General features: G+C 41.1%; 1 protein-coding gene across 2 annotated transcripts in view; it reads left to right on the top strand.

Moving 5' to 3' along the window:
* Nucleotides 1-9,607: 9,607 nt before the first annotated feature.
* ccdc124 (coiled-coil domain containing 124) overlaps nt 9,608-23,243 on the top strand; it is an 83,374-nt gene continuing 69,738 nt past the window's right edge. The window contains exon 1 of one of the 2 annotated variants that reach the window (XM_028816586.2): nt 9,608-9,724. The gene's annotated coding sequence lies outside the window, so the exon portion shown is untranslated. The remainder of the gene's footprint in view (nt 9,725-23,243) is intronic. The other variant, XM_028816587.2, reaches the window with a different exon arrangement.

Genomic DNA, 23,243 nt, shown 5'->3' with positions numbered 1-23,243 from the left:
ATTTCTGGCACGTTTTTGCGGGGGTAAACATAACGGTAAGGAGGATACCAGATTATCTGTCTGTGTTACTGTTAACCATAGTGTGTTATTTAGCATCAGGTTGGTAATTCACCTTTTTACAGAAGCTCAACAAGTAAATCATAAGCATATACTCCATGAATTCTTTTAATAAACAACTCAAAACTCATCTGTTCAGGAAGGCTTTTAGCTCTGCTTGACTTCTCTCAGTTTACTTCTCTGTCAAGATGCTGATGTAACCTGTATGTGTGTGTGTGTGTGTGTGTGTGTGTGCGAGAACATCAATTATGTTGTCTGTTTTTTTTTTTTTTCAGAATTCACTGTCTTAATCTTCTTTATTTATTTATTTGGTTTGTACAATGCTATATACTGTATACGCTGCCGTTCTTTATTATATTCTGTAAGTGCCTTGAGCATGGGAAAGGCGCTATATAAATAAAATGTATTATTATTATTATTATATGTGTAATCGATTTAAATAATGAAATCTTTCCATGAATTTCAAGGATCATAATGTAGACCTAGAAATTCCTTAGGAGACTGAGTTCCTTTAAATTAGTTTCAAAATATCCCTTAGCAACAATAGAAATGTATTGGTTGTATTGTTACAGTCATATGAAAAAGTTTGGGACCCCCTCTTAATTCTTTGGATTTTTGTTTCTCATTGGCTGAGCTTTCAAAGTAGCAACTTCCTTTTAATTTACGACATGCTTTATGGAAACAGTAGGATTTCAGCAGTGACATTAAGTTTATTGGATTAACAGAAAATATGCAATATGCATCATAAGAAAATTAGACAGGTGCATAAATGTGGGCACCCCAACAGAGATATGACATCAAAACTTAGTTGAGCCTCCTTTTGTCCTCTAGACGCTGTCCTCCTATAGCCTCTGATGAGTGTCTGATTCTGGATGGAGGTAGTGTTGACCATTCTTCATACAAAATCTCTTCAGTTCAGTTCAATTTGATGGACAGCCTGCTTCAAATCATCCCATAGATTTTCGATGATCTTCAAGTCAGGGGACTGTGACGGCCATTCCAGAACATTGTACTTCTCCCTCTGCATGAATGCCTTTGTAGATTTCCAACTGTGTTTTGGGTCATTGTCTTGTTGAAATATCCAACCCCTGTGTAACTTCAACTTTGTGACTGATGCTTGAACATTATCCTGAAGAATTTGTTGATATTTGGTTGAATTCATCCGACCCTCGACTTTAACAAGGGCCCCAGTCCCTGAACTAGCCACACAGCCCCACAGCATGATGGAACCTCCACCAAATTTGACAGGAGGTAGCAGGTGTTTTTCTTGGAATGCGGTGTTCTTCTTCCACCATGCAAAGCGCTTTTTGTTCTGACCAAATAACTCCATTTTTGTCTCATCAGTCCAAAGCACTTTGTTCCAAAATGAATCTGACTTGTCTAAATGAGCATTGGCATACAACAAGTGACTCTGTTTGTGGTGTGAGTGCAGAAAGGGCTTCTTTCTCATCACCCTGCCATACAAATTGTGCAAATTGTGCTGAATTGTTTCCTGGCTGTAAATCGTCGTTTAAATGCTAGCACTGCTGTGCACAAAACCGAGTCCAAAACAGAACTGAGGGAATAGGGAAAAGGTGGAGGCTTTTAAAGGGGAAGACAGGAAGTGAAGTCAGAGGGGGTCGGGCTCATGAGGCTCGAGCCTGGACGTGACTTCAAAGGGGCCGGAGCCGACAAGGTCTTCCTCCATAGGCTTGGACCCGGAAGTGATGTCAACAGGGCCAGGTGGAACCTCCCGTGGTTGGTCTGCAAGAAAGTGAGAAAAAGAATCAGTGCACTCTGCCACATCCCAATCTGACTCGGAACTGCCCTGACTCAAGCCCTTTAGCTGACTCCCATGTGCACGTTTGTGACACCATGATAGATGCAGCTGTGTTTCCCTACGTGATCAAGGGTGTCGCTGTTTCCCTGTTTCGCCAAAATGTTGAGCATGCGTGAGTCAGAGTTACTATAAACATACGCTAGCTCTCCCGTCGAGTTTCGTTTTATCAATCTCAACTTTGTGTGTGAAAGTTGCATATGCATATTTTAGGCTTTGTTATGTGCACATGCAACTTTTAGAAATCTGTCCCCTGGACTTCTGAAACAATGAGCTCTCTACAGATGAGGCAAATAGATCTGGCCACCATATCAGACAAAATAAAAACAACCAGAAAACCCCAACACTGCCTATAAAGCCTGCTGGTGAAAACGTTCTGATCGGAGGGCTGCTTTGCTACATCAGGGCTTGAGGCAGCTCATCATCATAGAATCCTCTAGGAATTCTTCATTGTACCAAAGGGTGCTTGAGGATAACGTGAGACCATCTGTCAGGAGAATGAAGCTCAGAAACTGAATCTTGCAACATGCCAATGAGCCTAAACATACCAGTAAACGTACCAGTAAATCCAGCAACACTTTCAAAAATAGCAATGTTCTCGATTGATCAGCCACCCATCTAATTCTGCCGATTTTCTCAAAGAAAGACTCGATTGGTAATCAGTAAATTGGACAATCACATAAAAATGATCTTTTCAGCTCCTGTTATTCTAAGCTTTACAGTAACTTAGTTGCTGTGCTCCCTTATGCGAGGTATTACGGTAGCTGAGCCAGCGTGCAAACAAAGGGCAGCAAGTTGAGGTGCGCTTGCTGAGAGACGATTGGATATTAGCCATCACATTAATAAAAGTGGAGCAATAAACTGAGAAAAGGGAATCGGAGGAATCATCCTGTTCAATTAGACAAACGGCAAGAAAAGCACTTTAATGTATTCAGGCCTTTTTATTTTAGACAGACAGACAGACAGACAGACAGACAGACAGACAGACAGACAGACAGACAGACAGATAGATAGATAGATAGATAGATAGATAGATAGATAGATAGATAGATAGATAGATAGATAGATAGATAGAGAGTGAAAGGCACTATATAATAGATGACTCTTTTTCTCCCTTTTCTGCAGACCATTCACGGGAGATCTCACCTGGCCGTCTTGACGTTACTTCCGGCTCCGGCCCCTTTCATGTCATGTCCGGGCTCAAGCCTATGGCTGAAGACCCCTGTGAGCCCGACCCCTCTGACCTCACTTCCTGTCTTCCCCTTTAAAAGTCTCCAGCTTTCCCCTAATCCCTCAGTTCTGTTTTGAGCACATCAGTGCTGTGTTCATTTTTTGACTTTGCAGCCAGGATATCAAATATACGGGTGGCTGCCCCAAACCTTGCTATGGCTCTGTGTGGAGTTTATGACAATAGATAGATGTGAAAGGCACTATATAATAGACAGATATAGATATGAAAGGCACTATATAATAGATAGATAGATAAATAGATATGAAAGGCACTATAAAATAGATATGAAAGGCACTATATAATAGATACAGATAGATAAATAGATATGAAAGGCACTATATAATAGATATGAAAGGCACTATAAAATAGATATGAAAGGCACTATATAATAGATACAGATAGATAAATAGATATGAAAGGCACTATATAATAGATAGATAGATAAATAGATATGAAAGGCACTATAAAATAGATATGAAAGGCACTATATAATAGATACAGATAGATAGATATGAAAGGCACTATATAATAGATAGAGATAGATAGATATGAAAGGCACTATATAATAGATATGAAAGGCACTATATAATAGAGATAGATATGAAAGGCACTATATAATAGATATGAAAGGCACTATATAATAGATACAGATAGATAGATAGATATGAAAGGCACTATATAATAGATATGAAAGGCACTATATAATAGATAGATAGATAAATAGATATGAAAGGCACTATATAATAGATATGAAAGGCAGTATAAAATAGATATGAAAGGCACTATATAATAGATATGAAAGGCAGTATAAAATAGATATGAAAGGCACTATATAATAGATAGATAGATATGAAAGGCATTATATAATAGATATGAAAGGCACTATATAATAGATAGATAAATAGATATGAAAGGCACTATAAAATAAATAGAAAGATATGAAAGGCACTATATAATATACATAGATATGAAAGGCACTATATAATAGACCAGGGGTTTTCAAACTCAGTCCTGGGGACCCCCAGTGGCTGCAGGTTTTTGTTCTAACTAGTTTCTGTTTTTTAATTGGACTCCTGGGATAATTAAGTAATTGTTATTTCCCAGATTCTGTGTTTTGGGACCAACATACAAATTAGAAAACTAAGTTTGGTTAAAAAAAAAAATTGTACTAAGCAGTTACATGGAAATAATGCATTATGTATTTTTTCTTTTTAACAATATTCTCCATCATGATTTTTATTTTATTTTTCCAGGTGTTCTAATTGTTTAATGAATCCATTATTTACTAATTAGTGGGTGTGACGCTAAAGTTGTTGCAGCCTTTGATGATTCAGCGTTGTTTGCCTGGCTGTTTGCTCTGCTGGTATTTAATTGGCATTAATAAGATACAATGAAGGAAGCAAACTGCACAGAGAAAGGGCAAAATAGAATGAAATCCACAAAAGAGAGTTAAACATTTAAGTGTACAACAAAAATAGAAATAATTCTAAATGTCTTATGTTAAAAAAAAATCATGCTGCTGTGCTTTTCTGAATGTAAAATAAGGGGGGAAAAATCCCAGCTAATTAAATGAGATCAGTGTTATCAGGTGTTGTCACCAATTAGGAATCTGGCTACAACTAAAACTTGCAGCTTTAGGGGGTCCTCAGGATCGAGTTTGAGAACCCCTGTAATAGACAAATAGGGCACTATATAAAAGACATAGGCAGATGTGAAAGGCACTATATAAGAGAAAGATAATGCACTACATGACAGATATGGCAATATGACCGAGTCATCCCATCAACCTTCATCTGAACAACCTGACATTGCAGCGTTTCAGTTACCCTTAAAGCGGGTCACCATACAGCAAAATACCTACCAATGTTGCCTAAGCGTTTGGTGTTGCCTGGAATTTCAAGACAGTCACAGCGTATTAGGGGACTGGCAAGGAGTATGCCACTGTGTTTAGAAAATCAAACACACACACACACACACACACACACATCATCTTGGGTAGAGTTTTTCAAAAGACACACTGAGATAGACAGATGTGAAAGGCTCTATATAACATAGATAAAATGCATTGTATAATAGATATAGATAGATGAAAGGCACTATAGAACAGTGTTTTGTCTTGGTAGAGTAATATATTGCTCTGCTTTCTCCTTTTGTATTATTAATATGTAGCCTTTGTCAGAATGCCTAATCTCACAGACTTACCACTGTTTATAAAGGTATTATAGTATATAACTTCTCCCCACCTTCCCTTCTATATCTATAACCTCAGGCAATTAGATGTAGTAAAAAGACAAGCAGGAGTTAAGTTACAAATAAAATAATGTATTATTGATAATATTCATAAACAATAATATGCAAAGTACATTTGAATATTGGCAACCATACAACCTGATAAAATGGTGATGTGTAGTTCAGGCGGCACAGACTTGTTATTTAAAATGTCTCTAGTTAAGGCATCATTGGTGCTCAGCTTTCTTCAGAACAGGCCGCAGGGCTGTTCAATATGGTTGCTAAGCTGTGGTCTCTGTTGTGTTGTCCTTTCGGTTCATGGTGTGATGGTCTTCATTAGTTTGGTAAGAGAGATACTAACCAACATATGATGAAGAAGTAAGACAGAGAATTTTTTTTTTTTTGTTCTTTATTTCGCCTTATACAATTTCTTGTATTAGGAATTTGTTAGTTTTTGCATACCCCTTTGGGGTCAGTGTACAGCACCCCTGGAGCAATTACAGGTTAAGGGCCTTGCTCAAGGGCCCAGCAGAGTAGGATCTCTTTTGGCAGTGACAGGGATTCGAACCGGTAACCTTCTGGATACCAGTGCAGATCCTTAGCCTCAGAGCCACCACTCTGCCCCAGAATGTGGTTGAACAAGCAGAGTTATAGATTCTCTGTCCAACCCCTAGAGCCAATAGGGCATCATAGTACTTAAAGGCCTCCGAGACAAGCCAATTCCAAACAAACAGACCAATGGGGGAATAGAACATCTTAATACCTGCCATCCCCCAAAACCATTTGTTGAGCTAAAGTTTGCCAGTCTGCGGTGGGTTGGCACCCTGCCCAGGATTGGTTCCTGCCTTGTGCCCTGTGTTGGCTGGGATTGGCTCCAGCAGACCCCCGTGACCCTGTGTTCGGATTCAGCGGGTTGGACAATGGATGGATGGAAGTTTGCCAGTTAGGTAATCTGGCTTCCTTGCGGGGGGGTTGAAAGACTCTAGAAGAGAAACACCCGTGTCAAGCACCCCCTTCCCCCAATTCTGTTGTATAATTCAAAGAGACTGAGTCGTAAAGGGGGGGCAAACACGAATGCTCTCTCACCAAAGTAACACTAAATTACATTGCCTAAATTACAAATAGACATACAAAATATTTATCAAGTTATATGCAAAATCTCACATCACAACAAATAGAATGCATTATATAATAGATATAGACAGATGAAAGGCACTATAGAATAGATAGATGAAAGGGACTATATAATAGACCAGAGGTGGGCAAATTCAGTCCTGGAGGGCCGCAGTGGTTGCAGGTTTGCTTAATTAAAAACCAATCCTTGTCAATTATTTAATTGTATAGCTTGTTAGTGCTTTAACTCTGCCATGTCAGGTCATTCTCATATCCTAGATTTATTTTCCTTTCTAAGGATATCATCCAAATGATTTGAAGTCTAAAACAGATAAGTAATTCTCAGTGCTTCACTTTTTTCTCTTCACTTTCCTTCCAAGTATTTAATTAAACCAAATAGTGCATGATAAATACACAGAGGTGTAAATGGTAACAAGCTAAATGGAGAAATGCTGGTCTCTTTTGTCACTTTTGCTTGTTATTGCTAATTAGGAGCAATTAAAAACCAAGAATACAGCTGTTTAAGACTAAAATAAGCAATAAGGGTTCAAAATCTTAACGAGCGAGACAACTAAAGTGAAGCTGAAATGTTACTTGAGCAATAAGGGTTTCTTATTAAGCAATTGGGTTGGAGCAAAAACCTGCTGCCACTGCGGCCCTCCAGGACTGAATCTGCCCACCCCTGTAATAGACAGATTGCACTAGATCAGGGGTGGGCAAAGTCAGTCCTGGAGGGCCGCAGAGGCTGCAGGTTTTTGTTCCAACCGAATTGCTTAATAAAAAGCACTTATTGCTCAAGTAACATTTCAGCTTCACTTTAGTTGTCTCGCTCGTTAAGATTTTGAACCCTTATTGCTTAAGTCTTAAAACAGTTGCATTCTTGGTTTTTCATTGCTCCTTATTAGCAATAAGATGCAAACGACAAAAGAAACCAGCAGTTATCCATTTTGCTTGTTACCCTTTACACCTGTGTGTATTTATCATGCACTATTTAGTTTAATTAAATACTTGGAAGGAAAGAGAAAAACAGTGAAGGATTGAGAATTACCCATCCGTTTTACACTTCAAAGTATTTGGATGATATCCTTAGAATGGAAAAAAAAAAATCTAGGATATGAGAATGACTTGACATAGCAGAGTTAAAGCACTAACAAGCCATGAAATGTAATTATCTATCTATCTATTGACAAGGATTGTTTTCTAATTAAGCAACTGGGTTGGAACAAAAACCTGTGGCCACTGCAGCCCTCCAGGAATGACTTTGCCCACCCCTGCACTATATAATACATTGATAGATATAGATAGATGAAAAGCACTGTATAATAGATATCTATTTTTATAGTTATCTGGGCAGACATGAATTAGGCAGAGTGGTGTTTTGAGGCCAAGGACCTGCGCTGGTATCTAGAAGGTTGCTGTTCAACTCCCATTACTGCCAGAAGGAAGCTTTATTCTATTGGGCCCTTGAGCAAGACCCTTAACCTGAAGTTTGCTCCAGAGGTGCTGTAAAACGAATAGCCGTGCACTCTGACCCCCAAAGGAGTCATGCAAAAAGGTAGTTTCCTCTCGAAGATGAATAAAGTATATCAGATCAAAATCAAAAAGATTGATGGATGTAAAAGGCACAACCTAAGAGAGACAGATATAGAAATGTGAAAGGCACTATAAAAGAGACAGAACCCACTTTAGGTTTAAGTCAGTTGATAAGGCATGAAAGGGACAGCACATTAAAAAGGCACAAAATGAATATTACAAGACAAGTGTGAGGAGCTTAATTAAACAGTCGCTTTGCAATTTATTTAAATTTCGGATTTTGTTCAGTTTACACAATACGGGAGACATAAAATAGTTGTAAAATTCAAACTGCAGAAATAGCTCACATAACAGCATGTAAGAGTTTAACACTCCGGTAGTAATATCGAGCTGGTCTTCAGGCAGCAGGCCAACTGTATTCAAACATCAGCATTAGTATTGTAAAGCTGCGTTTAAATGGTCGCTACTCCCTTTCCAGTTCTCCTTGGCTCCTGCTGTTGTCAGCTTTGGGTGATCTGAACTGAGGAGATCAGATCGTGGATGAGACAGAAGTTGATCTTCTGGTTTATCTGCTTACCAAATTCATGGGAGGAGCGCATACAGTCTATTAGGAGGATAATCGCGACATACGAACTGATTTTACGTCAATGGCTATTCAACCTGTGAAGGCAAATTAAAAATAATAAATGGAATGGCAGCGGAGGTTGTAGTCATCTCTTGACCAACACAACCTCGGATTATCTATATGCCGTCCTGTAGTTCGAGACACAGCACTAGTTATGAGAGCGAGTTCGAGCGCTAGTCGTCACCTTCCTCCGGTCACCACTCCTCCGTGGCTCGGTTGGAGTCTTCCTCTCCAGCGACGGCGCAGTCCAGCCTCTGGATGCCAGGAAGGCTACAGTCCCTTTCGTTCAGTTTCTGCAGAAAAGAGGCGAGAAGGCGCTTGTTGAGATGGTCAGTGAGTGAGCGCTCTTCCTCCGGGACTTTTCTGTCCACTTGGTCCACGTCCACCTCCACGCCAGTCCAAGATTCGTTCGTGCTCGTCTGCAACTCCTCTCCGGCCGCGCGTCTGTCGTTGCTTTTATTCGACGTTGCTTCAGAGCGACGCGAGTGCAGACTGTTCTGCAAAGCCGTATTTTCTAAATCTTTACTGAGTTTAGTATTACTGCAGCTCGGGCTGACTGTGTCCTCTTCTCCTGGAATGGCCTCGCCGTGTCCGAGCGGCTCCATGTTTGTCGATTGTTGACACCGACTGAGCCCTTCAGGCAGGGCTTTCAGGTTTCAAAGTGGGCGGGCTTGGCAGGGCGCCATGATTATGAGGGGCATTTGAAAAATCAAGCGATCATGTGGCAATTTTGCTATTCGTGTTAGCATGTTTAGCAGTAATGAAATTGAAATGGAGAGAAATTACGAATAATGATTATTTTGAAAACGGTAAGCATCTGATTCTCAATTGTTTATAACAATGATCTGGCCAGGTTTGTGAGGTAATGTAGTTCATGCGTGATTCAATCAAAATAAATGACACTATTTATGTGATTCTATTAATAAAAAATAACAAGAATAACTTCTTATTGTATTCGTATTACACGCTAAGCTTCGTGGAAAGAGCAGGCAATCAGGCAGTTTTATAGATGCCTTACTTTAGTGACGTCACTACAGCGACACCCCTGACGTAAACAGAACGCGACGAGGAGAGGCCTGTGTGATGGTCGATCATCCGCTGAGACGTTAAGTTGTACCAGGTAGGTAGTTACTGTAGGTGTATTATATTATCTAGTTGCTACGATTTATTGAAATATCGTACAAAAATAATATAGTTTTGAAAGAAGTGTAATAGAATGTCACCGTGGGTAACTTGTCCTGTTATACGTGTGTTGTTTGCCGCTTGTCTTGGGTGGAAACCAGTTAAACATTTTGGGTGATCTTCTTTTTTTAGAAACCATAGACCGCAAATCCGCAGATGAAATAAAGTTGCTTACGTGGTCTTATTAAGCAATTGTCGCGTGTTTCGGCTAGTAACATTCGCGAAGCTTCGTACAACTTGTCACCGAAGGCGCGCATAGAGCAGCGACAAAGCGGTTAACTTCAAACTGTTAGATCGTTCCGAACAACGGTGAGATATGCAAATGTTTTGTAAAATTGAAAGTTTGGGGCCGCTGGGAATGAAACAAATTGAAATGTTTGAACAGAGCCCGTGCATGTTGAGGGTTTATATATGTAAGTGTGCATCAGAATCCACCGTTCGGCAGCGTAAATGCACACAAAGTGGCACATTTGGAGTCTCATCATAAAAAGTAAAATAAAAATCACAGAAAATACCTTAGTTTAATAAAGTGTTACCCAATGGACAGTGTGTGATGTAAATAAATACATAGCTAGGTAGAATCACTAAAAAAAAATTAAAAAAGAAGAAAACGTATGACTTGGCAGGTACTGCCCCAGTAAGGCGCGATACAGGCATATTGCTGTTGGTATACAGGAACCCCGTCACGTTTCTTGAGACACTTTTGCTGAATAATTCGTTGTCTGAAAGTCTGCAATGTTGGTGTGTCACCGAGAGGAAGTGCAGTGTTGTTCATAACGGCACTCAGTTTTGTATTAATTCTGTCCTTCACTTCTACCTCCAGTGCGTGTCATAGATAGAATCCCAAGGGGAAATTCATATACTCCAGCAGCAGCATGCTGATAAAAAACAATATTAAATTAAAGTGTGATAACAATGCAGATAAAAACGGACAATAGCTTTGTATAATGTTAACGTTTACTCCCCCGGATGGAATTGAAGAGTCGCATAGTGTGGGGGAGGAACGATTTCCTCAGTCTGTCAGTGGAGCAGGACGGTGACAGCAGTCTGTCGCTGAAGCTGCTCCTCTGTCTGGAGATGATCCTGTTTAGTGGATGCAGTGGATTATCCATAATTGTAAGGAGCCTGCTCAGCGCCCGTCGCTCTGCCACAGATGTCAAACTGTCCAGCTCCATGCCTAAAATGGAGCCTGCCTTCCTCACCAGTTTGTCCAGGCGTGAGGCGTCCCTCTTCTTTATGCTGCCTCCCCAGCACATCACTGCGTAGAAGAGGGCGCTCGCCACAACCATCTGATAGAACATCTGCAGCATCTTATTGCAGATGTTGAAGGACGCCAGCCTTCTAAGGAAGTATCGTTGGCTCTGTCCTCTCTTGTACAGAGCATCAGTATTGGCAGTCCAGTCCAATTTATCGTCCAGCTGCACTCCCAGGTATTTATAGGTCTGCACCCTCTGCACACAGTCACCTCTGATGATCACAGGGTCCATGAGGGGCCTGGGCCTCTTAAAATACACCACCTGCTCTTTGGTTTTGCTGGTGTTCAGTTGTAGGTGGTTTGAGTCGCACCATTTAACAAAGTCCTTTATTAGGTTCCTGTACTCCTCCTCCTGCCCACACCTGATGCAGTCCACGATAGCAGTGTCATCAGCGAACTTTTGCACGTGGCAGGACTCCAAGTTGTGTTAGAAGTCCGATGTATATAGGCTGAACAGGACCGTAGAAAGTACAGGCCCCTGCGGCGCTCCTGTGCTGCTGACCACAGTGTCAGACCTGCAGTTACAGAGACACACATACTGAGGTCTGTCTGTAAGATAGTCCATGATCCATGCCACCAGGTATGAATCTACTCCCATCTCTGTCAGCTTGTCCCTGAGAAGCAGAGGTTGGATGGTGTTGAAGGCGCTAGAGAAGTCATGATTAAGCCTGCCCTTTTAATTAGCTTGTTGATTCGGTGGGCCTCTCTTGAAGTGATGTTACCAGCCCAGCAATCCACACTGGCCATCACAGAGTTGTAGAAGATGTGAAGGATGTCCCTACCAGTCTCCATGGGGGGTGGGGTGGGGTTTGGGGGGGAACAGTCTGCTCTGTCTGCTTTTTGTCCTCTAGTTCTTCTTTGTTCCAAGACCAGTCCAAGTTGTCATTAATGTGGAATCCCCAAGTACTTGTAAGAGTGCACCACTGTGGCGGTGCGGGTTGGCTCCACACTATCGGGTCTTTCCAGGGAGCCTCTTGAACCCGCTACCCCCGATAATGGACCTGAGGGATGAGCCAGCGGATGAGGACACAAAACACACAAAGCAAATGTGTTAAAGTGCTCACGTGATTTTATTTAAAGCAAGTCAAAATCTAAAGTGTCCAAAGGTGCAATGCAACAAAGTGCTCAATAAATAAATAGTAATGATGGCAGAGACTGGTGTGATGTGCTCCGATTTTCTTTTCCTAGTTAAGATTCTAGCAGTTGCATTCTGCACTTGTTGCAATCGATTGATGTCTTTTTTGGGTGGTCCTGAGAGGAGTGTGTTACAGTAATCTAGTCGACTAAAAACAAAAGCATGAAATCATTTCTTAGCATCTTGCAGTGTTATAAGAGGTCTAACTTTTGTTATTTTTTAAGTGAAAAAATGCTGTCTTAGTGATCTGATTAATATGCGATTTAAAATTCAGGTTACAGTCAACAGTTACCCCTAAATTCTTCACCTCCATCTTGACTTTTAATCCTAATGCATCAAGTTTATTTCTAATAACCTCATTATATCCATTATTGCCAATCACTAAAATGTCTGTTTTCTCCTTATTTAGTTTGAGAAAATTACTACTCATCCATTCAGAAACACAAGTAAGACATTCGGGTCAGTGGATCAAGAGAGTCGGGATCATCAGGCGCTATTGATAAATACAATTGTGTGTCGTCAGTATAGCTGTGGTAGCTTACGTTATGCCCCGAGATAATCTGACCTGATGGAAGCCAGTAGAGCCTTGTGGACCACCATATAGAATATCATGTGTCTCTGAAGTATAATTACAACAATTAACAAAGAATTTTCTACCTGCCAGATTGGACTCGAACCAATTTAAGACATTGTCAGAGAGGCCCACCCATTGACTGAGTGACTGATTGACTGGAGATTTCTAAGAATACGCTAACCTGTTCTCCTTACTGCGATGCAGAAGCATGCCACCTAAATCAAGATGGTCTTCTCATCTAGATAGAGAGATAGATAGATACTTTATTAATCCCAAGGGGAAATTCACATACTCCAGCAGCAGCATACTGATAAAGAAAATTTCTAAACATCTAAATATATCCTTGATGAACGAAGATGCTGTGCTTTCATAGATGTCTGCCCAACGGGCTGACTGATATAGTTTGCTCAGATGGCACATAAAGTGTTATGTGTTGCTTCTTATTGTGCTTCCCATCCTAGAGTGTTAAGATGGTCCCGCGGAATTTAAAAGAATCGGCCACTCATATTTGTGTGGCATTGATTTCTGGGAGAGTCTGATGAATGTAACATGCCATGTTGTACTACTTGTGTGCACAAATGTTCTTTTAATGGATAAATAAAAAAATAAATCTTGGGACGAGACTATTTTTCCTGTGACGAGACGTGATCTTTTGAAGAGAGACAGAGAGACACTTTCACGTCCCGCGAGACAGACAAGTCACGTCATACTTGCATCCTTTGGAAGCATGTCCCGTGAGACTGTGACTTTTGCAAGTCACGCCCTACTTACAACCATTTTCAATCTAACTTCTCAGTTGTTGGAATGCTTTTGGCAGACACACTTCCTGTGCTCTCCACTCTTAAGCGAGAGTAGACTTTCTGCCAAGAGATTTAACAATACCCGGGGCTGGAAAAAGACAAAGTAGAATGTCGTAAAGAATTGAAAAACGTTGGTGTTATACACATGCAGAACAGGTTAGAGATAACGGAAGTAGGAAAATTTGAAAGCCTCAAAAATAATGATGGTAAAGATTGCATTAACGCAAACAAATGGAAAATATTACTCAATGAAATAACGGAAAAGTGAAAAGAGATCAAATAGTGTTTGAGGATGTCTGGGGGAGAAGAGAGACAAGGCAGTGAGACAAAAGGACAGCTGCTGTACAGGCCTTTAAATTTTCGAAGCGCTGCACGAGATTCAGATCACGCGGCACGGCAGCAGCAGCAAGCTGGCAGCTGCTGCTGCCAAAAAACTATTTGTTTCCCATTGTATCACCATTTAAGAGGGGTTTCGGAGGAGTGACCGCATCTCCTTGGGGTGTGTTCAGCCCCACTCTTCACAACAGCGTGTAGCGATGGGGGATTTTGGGGAGCAGGGGGGATAGGGGTTGGCGAGCAAAGTCCCCTAGTTATTATTGGTAAATTTCTATGTACAAATTCTACCAGTAATCCAGTGGTTCCCAAATTTTTTCGATTCTTGACACCCTTGCTGAATCCAGGTTTTCCCAAGGTGCAAACTCCGTAAATGGCAAAAGGGACACTGCTCTGTTGGGCCCTTAAGCAAGGCCCTTAACCTACAATTGCTGAGTGCTTTGAGTAGTGAGAAATGCGCTATATAAATGCAAAGAATTATTATTATTATTAAACTGCCCCCCCCCCCGTTGAATTTAATTTGCAAAATAGCCAATAATTTTTTTTAAATTAAAGGGTTAAGTAAAAATTGTGACAGATAGTGGTTGCTGTCATCCTCTTGAACCCTCGGACAATATGCCAAACACCAGGTAAAAGTCCAAATATTATTTTTATTTGAACAATAACGTGCACAAAGCACCCTCCACTCCACAGTACTCATAAATTAATCAAGACACTAATCAATACAATAATCAATCCTCCACACTCCCAGACACTTCGCCACCCTTCCTCCCAGCTCAGCTCAGTGTACTGGTTTCCCAGAGTCCTTTATATAGTCCATGACCCAGAAGCGTTACTCTCTTCTGTCCATGTGATCATGAACACTTCCGGGTCGGATAAAAAGCACCTTTCTTCAACCCGGAAGCACGTCGTTTGTTCTTGTCATATGATCATGATGCACTTCCGGGTTATAGGGGCACGTAAGAGTCCGATAGCCCCCTTACAGCGACTCCTGGTGGTCCCCAGGGTATCCAGCAGGGCTGTGCATAAAAACTACAAAGTCCATGAGGCCCGGCTGGAATTCGGGGCACGTCCATGCTGTCAGGAGAGCTCCTCCTGGCGGCCTGGGGGTGAGGACTGGAATATTTAGCCGGCCACCCACTACAAAATAAATAAAGTGCTTATTTCTTCTTCTTCTTCTATCGGCTGATCCCGTTAGGGGCCGCCACAGCGGATCATCTATTTTTCTGTCCTCGTCATCTTGATCTGTCACCCCCATCACCTGCATGTCCTCTCTCACCATATCCATAACCCTTCTCTTAGGCCTTCCTCTTTTCCCCTTCCCTGGCAGCTCTATCATTAGCACCCTTCTCACAATATACCCAGCATCTCTCCTCTGCACATGTCCAAACCAGCACAATCTCGCCTCTCTGACTTTGTCGCCCAACCGTCCAACTTGAGCTGACCCTCTAATGTCCTCATTTCTAATCCTGTCCATCCTCATCACACCCAATGCAAATCTTAGCATCTTTAACTTTGTCACCTCCAGCTCTCTCTCCTGCTTTCTGGTCAGTGCCACCGTCTCCAGCCCATATAACATAGCTGGTCTCACTACCGTCCTGTAGACCTTACCTTTCACTCTTGCTGATAAGATCTCAAAAACAATTTGAATGCGATTGAGACGCTGTACCCACGGAGCCATACAAGAACGGGCCGGCACAGAATGAGAGGGGGAAAAAAAAGAGACGGAAAGGTCAGTAGTCCTGAGGTTTACTAAGCATGCTCGGATGATTGGTTTCTAAAAGGCGTTTCAACTTACTTGGTAGCAGGCACTCAGGTGTCAAAACTTTCATACTCGGTACACACTGCAGCCTCTCTCCACCATTGACTTCTGTCAACATAAAACCAAAGTCCAAATAACTGTCATCATCCATCATCCAACCCACTATATCCTAACTACAGGGTAATGGGGGTCTGCTGGAGCCAATCCCAGCCAACACAGGGCTCAAAGCAGGAAACAAACCCTGGACAGGGCGCCAGCCCACCGCAGGACACACACACACCCACACACCAAGCACAGACTAGGGACAATTTAGGATCGCCAATGCACCTAACCTGTATGTCTTTGGACTGTGGGAGGAAATCCACGCAGACACGGGGAGAACATGCAAACTCCACGCAGGGAGGACCCGGAAAACTGTCATCATATTTTCGATATTTGCACTTCTTCACACTCTGGTTGACTGTGTGCCCTCTTTATTTTCACTCCCACAACGCTTATTACGGTTTAGTAAAACCCGATCTTCTCATATTAAAAATACATATGAGAAGAAATACAGTTGATACAATCTCTGAAAACTAATTCAACACTAAGGCCGCGCAAAACCAACAGCTATTTCTATACGAACACAAAGTACCGATAAAGTTTGACAAACTACTGAAACAATCGAGAAACTTAGTTATTGTAGATCGCCATCTAGTAACCATTTGTAGAGGCTTCCGCGAACAGTTATTACTAAGTGAGTTACTGGTTTGCACCAGGTCCACCAGATGTCACGTCCTATCACATTGAATTGAAAATGGAAATAAAATTATGAAAATTTTGTAATATTTCGCGGCTACTAGATCGTCTAATTTGTTTTGCTATCAGGGAAAAGCAGTGTTTCTTGCCAATGAAGAGGCGTATCCATGAGAATGAAAAGTTGTTGTTTGGTGAAAGTGAAATCTACATATGTGAGTGGCAGAGAGCAGGCCGGGAGGGTTGGCGAGTGAAGCGAGCTGGGGGCAAAGCCCCAAGTGTATTATTATTATTATTTTTAAGATTTACTGAAGGCCAATGTCATGATATCCATTACAGATGTTTAAAATGGTCACATCTGAGTGATTAGAGATCATGCGCATTCATTAGTGCAGTGGTTCCCAAACTCGTTCTGGGGACCCACTGTGGCTGCACGTTTTTGTTACAACCAACTTCTGTTTTTCATTGGACTCTTAGCCTCATTAAGTGAGCCATTATTTTCCAATTTCTGTATTTTGGAGTCAATGTAGAAATTACAAACTAAGTTTGGTAGATTTTCAAAATGTAAGGACTAGTTACAGTATACCTTTGTATATAATACGCTACTGTGGCTGTTCCTTTGTCTGTCCAGGATTTTAAATCACCTGTAGCTCGCAAACCGTTTCACCTATTGACCTGAAATTTGGTACACATATATTGCATGACTTCTACCATTCCTCTTTCGGGGTGATGACTGACCTTTAAGGTTATTCCTCTTTTTATTGTATTTTTATTGTAGAATCGGCTCTCGGTAGCAGCCAGCAGTGCCGTTACTTCCCCTACCTCTTCATATCTTAAATCATTCTTGAGGCAGATTGAAGACACCAGTGCCAGCTTAAGTGAAAATTAAGGAAGACATACTAGGTAATTGCAACACATACGCTGCAACCCAGGGAGGCTGCCATTTAGTGTCCAGGGGAAGATACTGGGTTTCCCACCCTTGCCCCTGGTACATATGGTGCAGGGGTGTCCCGGCCAGGCATGGGCCCCAGCCATCCGTCACAGTATGTATGTACTATCTATCTATCTATCTATCTATCTATCTATCTATCTATCTATCTATCTATCTATCTATCTATCTATCTATCTATCTATCTATCTATCTATCTATCTATCTATCTATCTATCTATCTATCTACAGTGAAAATCGTTTAACACGAAACTGAGGGGACTGAAATATTTTTTCATGTTAAAAGAATTTCGTGTTAAAGGATATTACAAAAAAAAAAAACATGCAGTATATTCAACAAAATTAAGTTTATTAGAGTACATTTTATTTACATAGATATGTATATATGCATGTATTTAATAAAAATGGGAGCATTCTAAGATCTCGCTTGTTTGAACCAAACAAGTAAAGCCGTCTCTAAATCCTCGTGCTTGGCCGTTCTCATCCATTTTCGCTCTGGCTCAAACTTACTCCGTTCAAACATTTCCGTAATTTGCTCTCTTTTTTTTTTTAATTACTGTATTGTTGATAATATAGAGATAGCAATAGCAAAATCTTTACAGATTTCCGTTTTCGTCTTCTGTTTTTGATCAACAGCCTTAAGAAGCTCCATCTTCATTTTAAGCGAAATAGCAGTTTGCTTTCCCCCTGAGCTCTTTGCTATTGTGCTCGTAAAAAAAATTCTTCTAAAATAGAAAAAAAAACGCGAACCAAACTCACTGATTTTTACTCACACTGCGATGTACTCGTCACCAAATTCCAAAGCTAATTGATGAGAGATGAGATGTTTTTGTGTGGCGTTTGTAGGGGTGGAGGGTAAAAGTAGCTTAGATAAACAAAATTGGCTTGTGTCACAGGCTATTCCGAGGGTATTTCAAAGCCAAGTTAGCCTCCTTTCTACGAAACATGTGAAACCACCTCTCTTTCATTTCACACCCCTCTTAAATCTCGCCTGCGCGGCTGGTGTTTTCCGTATTTTGTTCATTCCCAGAAGGGAAATCTTTTCGTGTTAAGCGATTTTCGTTTCGTGTTAAGAGAAAAAAATGCATGAAAATACATAGTAGTTTGTCGGGACCGTTGTATTATTTCGTGTTAACCGATATTTCATCTTAAGCGTTTTCGCGTTAAACGTATTTCACTGTATATTAATATATATATATAGTAAAAGAAGCACATAAGAAATGATAAAGGTTTGGGGTTTCCGTCCCCGTATACTGTAACACGGTTCTGTAAATTCACGGTCAGTTTGCACATATGCCAGTCGATAACAACCAAATAACAGTCGGACAATTTATGGGGTGGGAACGGAAGTGGACATGGAATGCTGTGAAGGAGCCACGGTGGTCGATGGATGGTAGTGACATCATCAGATGGGGACCAGGGGAAAATAAAGGGAACCCGGAAGTGTCTTGTGGTTTAGCAGTCCGGGTGTATTCATGGCAGTGCTGCTTCATTCTTCCTGAGGGAACAATGAAAGAGAGTTTAGTACCCCATCGTTGTCCTGGCACGAGGTTTCGCGGTACACATCGGGGCCTTATGCTGCTCCCCATGCGCTCATGCGTGACTATATATATATACATATGTATGTATGTGTATATATATATATATATATATATATATATATATATATATATATATATATATATATACACACACTTATACACAATCTTGTATATAAACATCTACGCGTGGGAGTGTGTGTCTGTCCGGCCTTGCAGTGCCCGGAAGTGTGAAGCTACAGCGGGTCAGATGGAGAATCCCAAGTCTTTACTCAGACCAGAAGTACTGTGGGGCTTCCATCCTCATGACTTCCAAGTACTTCCAGGCTGTAAGGGAAGCATGACTCCCCATGTTCTTTAATAGCTCCCCCTGGTGGCACCCAACAGGGCTGAGAAACTGGACTCCACGTCCCAGGGTGCCCTGTGGGAATCCGGGACACCGCTACACTCCAGGGGAGCTGCCATCTAGCGTTTTGGGGGAGGCAGTGTCCTGAAAAAGCTGCCTTCCCCCATCCTTCCACTTCAGGGGTGTCCTGGCCGTCCATCACTATATACTGTATATAATATATATATGAGCATACATATACAGTATGTATGTGCATGTACAGATTCCTTGATACCAGAATATCTTCGATTCCAGTGCTAGTGAAATTTCACAATACTTAAGTTTTATTCAGTACCACAACAAAAATAGAAATCCCATTGATTTAATTAAAAGTACTTCCATTATTCAGGTGTACAATATTTTGCCTTTTACTGTAATAAAAGTATAAAATGTATAAATCTTTACAATAACAGCAACTTTAAAAGTGTGGTGTACTTTTCAAGTAGTTACCCAAATATCATTGAAGTAAAGTAGTTCATAATTATTCATTTATCAATATCAAAATACAATGCAGGGCCTAAATGCAGTCAAAGTGGGTTGTTGTGGGTTGCCGCAGGTTGATTAAGTAATTACCCCCTTCTGACAATCGGTGATGATTCTCCAAGGGGCAATGATCCCCCATCCAAATCTTATGATCGGTGGTGATTCTCCAAGGGGGTCCTTTGAATCTCAGCCCTAAGCTGTTAAGACAGACTGCTAATTGCTGTCATCAGTGATTCTGCTGCATGCTGTGGCACTTCAGAGATGTAACTTTCAGAGCCCTGTGGGCAGCCCAGCAGCTCAATGCTTTCAAAAGGTGACCTTTAGCCATTTGAATCTTGAGTATGCCCTTTGATGGAGGCCGTTGGACTCTTTTTTTTCCCCTTCTCAAACTGACCTCCAATGTTATTAAGAGACAGACAGATACTATGCGTAAAAGTATACTTTGTTGCTTTGCTAAGGAATTATTGTCCAGAGCAGGAAAACGAGACAAATTTTTTAATACAAGATCAAGTTTACATATAACATAAGAAATTTGACTAATGAGAGGAAACCATCGAGTCTATTTGTTTAGCTAAGCAGCCCCAATATTTTCATCCAGAATCTTAAAGGTTGTCACGTTTTCTGCTTCAACTCCATGTCTCAGTAGTTTCTTATAGATTCCCACAATTCTTTGCATAAGGAAGTACTTCCTAGCTTCAGTTTTAAATGCACTTCCTCTTAATTGCCACTGATGTCCTTGAGTACACGATTCACCCTTCAGCTGAAAGACTTCTGCTGGAAGGGCTTTATCAGTGCCTTTGTGGATTTTAAAGATTCCCCTGCTCGAGACTAATCAGGTTTAATTCTCACAGTCAGTCACAGTAGAACACGTACGTCCTTAAGTCCTAAGATGCACTTGGATGTTCTCCACCGCGCAACGCCAAGTGCAGACGGCATACGTTTTTTTTTTTTTTTTTACATTATGCCATAGTGCGCCAGCTTTGGAGACAAAGGTTGTTTTGTGACATCCATTATGAAATTAAGTGCAACGCAGTACATTACAATTGTTGATTTTAAAAGAAAGGGACCAAAGATGACATTCTAATGTTAATTATGTACAATGCCCGACTCTGTGTAAGGCATAAATCGATCAGACCCTTTTTTATATTATTTTGTGTAAGTGTACTTTGTGAATTTCCCCTTGGGATTAATAAATCTATATCTATCTATCTGTGTGTCTATCGGTCTATCTTTTTTTACCTCCTCTTTGCTCGATAAACTGCTGGCTTGCTGCTGCTGTGCTGCGTGATCTGCACTTCGCCCGCCTACCCCTATCCGCATCATCAGTGCTATGCGCCGTTGTGAAGACAGGAGCTGAACACACCCCAAGGAGACGGGTTCGCTCCTCTGAAACCCCTCTTCAACAGTGTTACAATTTGAAACCAATAACAGTTGTTTTTTTTTTTTTTTTTACCCCCCTCTTTGCTCGATCAGCTGCTGGCTTGCTCCTGTGCTGCGTGATTGGCATTTTTGTGTGGCTCTTCGAATGTTTTAAAGTCACGGCCCTGTCTCTCTTCTCCCCCAGACATCCTCAAACTCTATTCGCTGTTCAGTTATTTCACCGAGTAATATTTTCCATTTGTTTGCTCTAATGTGATCTTTACTCATTTTCTTGAGACTTTCGAATTTTCCTACTTCTATTATCTCTAACCTTCTCTGCATGTGTGTCATGAGATTTGCTTCCAAAGGTTAGAAGTATGATGTGACTTGCCCGTGTCGCGGGACGTGAAAGTGTCTCTCTGTCTCTCTTCAAAAGATCACGTCTTGTTGCAGTCTCTCTTTTTTTTTTATAATAATAGAGAGTTAAATATGTAAATAGATCTCTCTATTATATAAAAAAAAAATCTTGGAAGGAAACGAGACGTGATTTTCCCAGAGACACTTTAACATCCCGTGAGACAAAAGGACAGCTGCTGTACATGCTTTTAAATGTTTGAAGCACCGCAGCACAGCAGCAGCAGCTGATCGAGCAAAGAGGAGGTTAAAAAAAAGCTATTGGATTCCCATTGTGTCACCATTTAAGAGGGGGGTTTCGGAGGAGTGACAGCATCTCCTTAGCGTGCGTTCAGTCCCCCTCTTCACAATGCGAGTGGCAGACATGCGAGTTGGCTAGCGTGTAGTGCTCCCCCAGGGGGGTAGGGGGAATAACTCATTCGCTACAGCTTTATTACCGGCAAATATCAAAAAATAAAAAATGAATGAAAATGAGTGAAATGAAAATAATCTCTTTAAATTATATATCCGGATAACCAAACCCGCAGGTGGGCGAGCACCCTCGTAAGTAAGTAAGTAAATAAATAAATATACACGCACACTTTGGTCTGAACACACATTGGAATTAATAACAATGCATTTTATTTATACAAGGTGCCTTTCTAAGAACTCAAGGACACCGAACAAACAATCTTAATACATAATTCGCCAGCCTCCTCACTTACTCACTCACTTACTCACATCCGTCCGAAGCCAAATGCGCAGTTGCCTTCTGCGCAGCTGCCCGAAAAACCTTATGAGGCCGACATCGCAGCAGGCGGCGGATTTACGGCCACGAAAATTCAAAGAGAAAGGTGACTTCGACCGACATCCAACCCCAACATTGCGGCAGGCGGCGGATTTACGGCCGCAAAAATTCAAAGAGGAAGGCGACTTTGATTAAAGCTCTAGAGGCCTGAAAGGCGATTTCGACTACAGCTCGAGGCCTAATTACGCATTCTGATTCAATTACGCATTCATTCAATACACCTATATCAGGTTTGTGGTGCTAATACTTATTACTATTCCATATTGTACTGGAACATTCATCATTCAATATTATACTATAGGCCTGGAAAATTCATCAACTAACAGTACAAGCCTGTACAGTAATGAGTAAAGCGGACTACAATCATTACAAAACAACTTCTTCGTTACTTATCATTTGTTCTTCATACACTGCTGACACAAACTCGTGCCTGTTTCATCTTAGGTTGTCGAAACGAGCTCTTTGTCTAGTAAATAAATAAACACATGATTAACAAACTTAAAACATCAGAAAATACAGAAAGTATAAAAATTTAAACCAAACAAAGCCACCATTATCGTAGAGAAAAAGCCGTTTTAAACAGATGGGTTTTAAGTTTACATTTGAAGGTTGAGAATGATTCGTTATTTCTAAGCTCAGTAGGTACTGAGTTCCAGAACGGCTGAACGCGTCGCTCCCAATGGTAGTTAGACGGGCGAGAGGGATGGTCAGGTGGATGGAGAAGCTAAGGTTATGGGAGGGAATGGCAACATGAAGAATTTCGGACAGATATGGAGGGGCGAGGTTATGAATGGCCTTAAATGTTAATAGTAGAATTTTTAAATCAATTTGAAACTTAACCGGGAGCCAATGAAACTCCTGCAAGACCGGAGTAATATGGTGAATAGACGGGGTTTGACTAATGATGCGAGCTGCAGATTTCTGGACCAGCTGAAGCTTATGGAGACA

The sequence above is a fragment of the Erpetoichthys calabaricus genome, chromosome 12 (genome assembly GCF_900747795.2).
Source record: "Erpetoichthys calabaricus chromosome 12, fErpCal1.3, whole genome shotgun sequence".
Lineage (NCBI taxonomy): Eukaryota > Metazoa > Chordata > Cladistia > Polypteriformes > Polypteridae > Erpetoichthys > Erpetoichthys calabaricus.
Note: the sequence above shows the minus strand (reverse complement) of the source record. Positions and strands in the feature narration are given on the sequence as shown.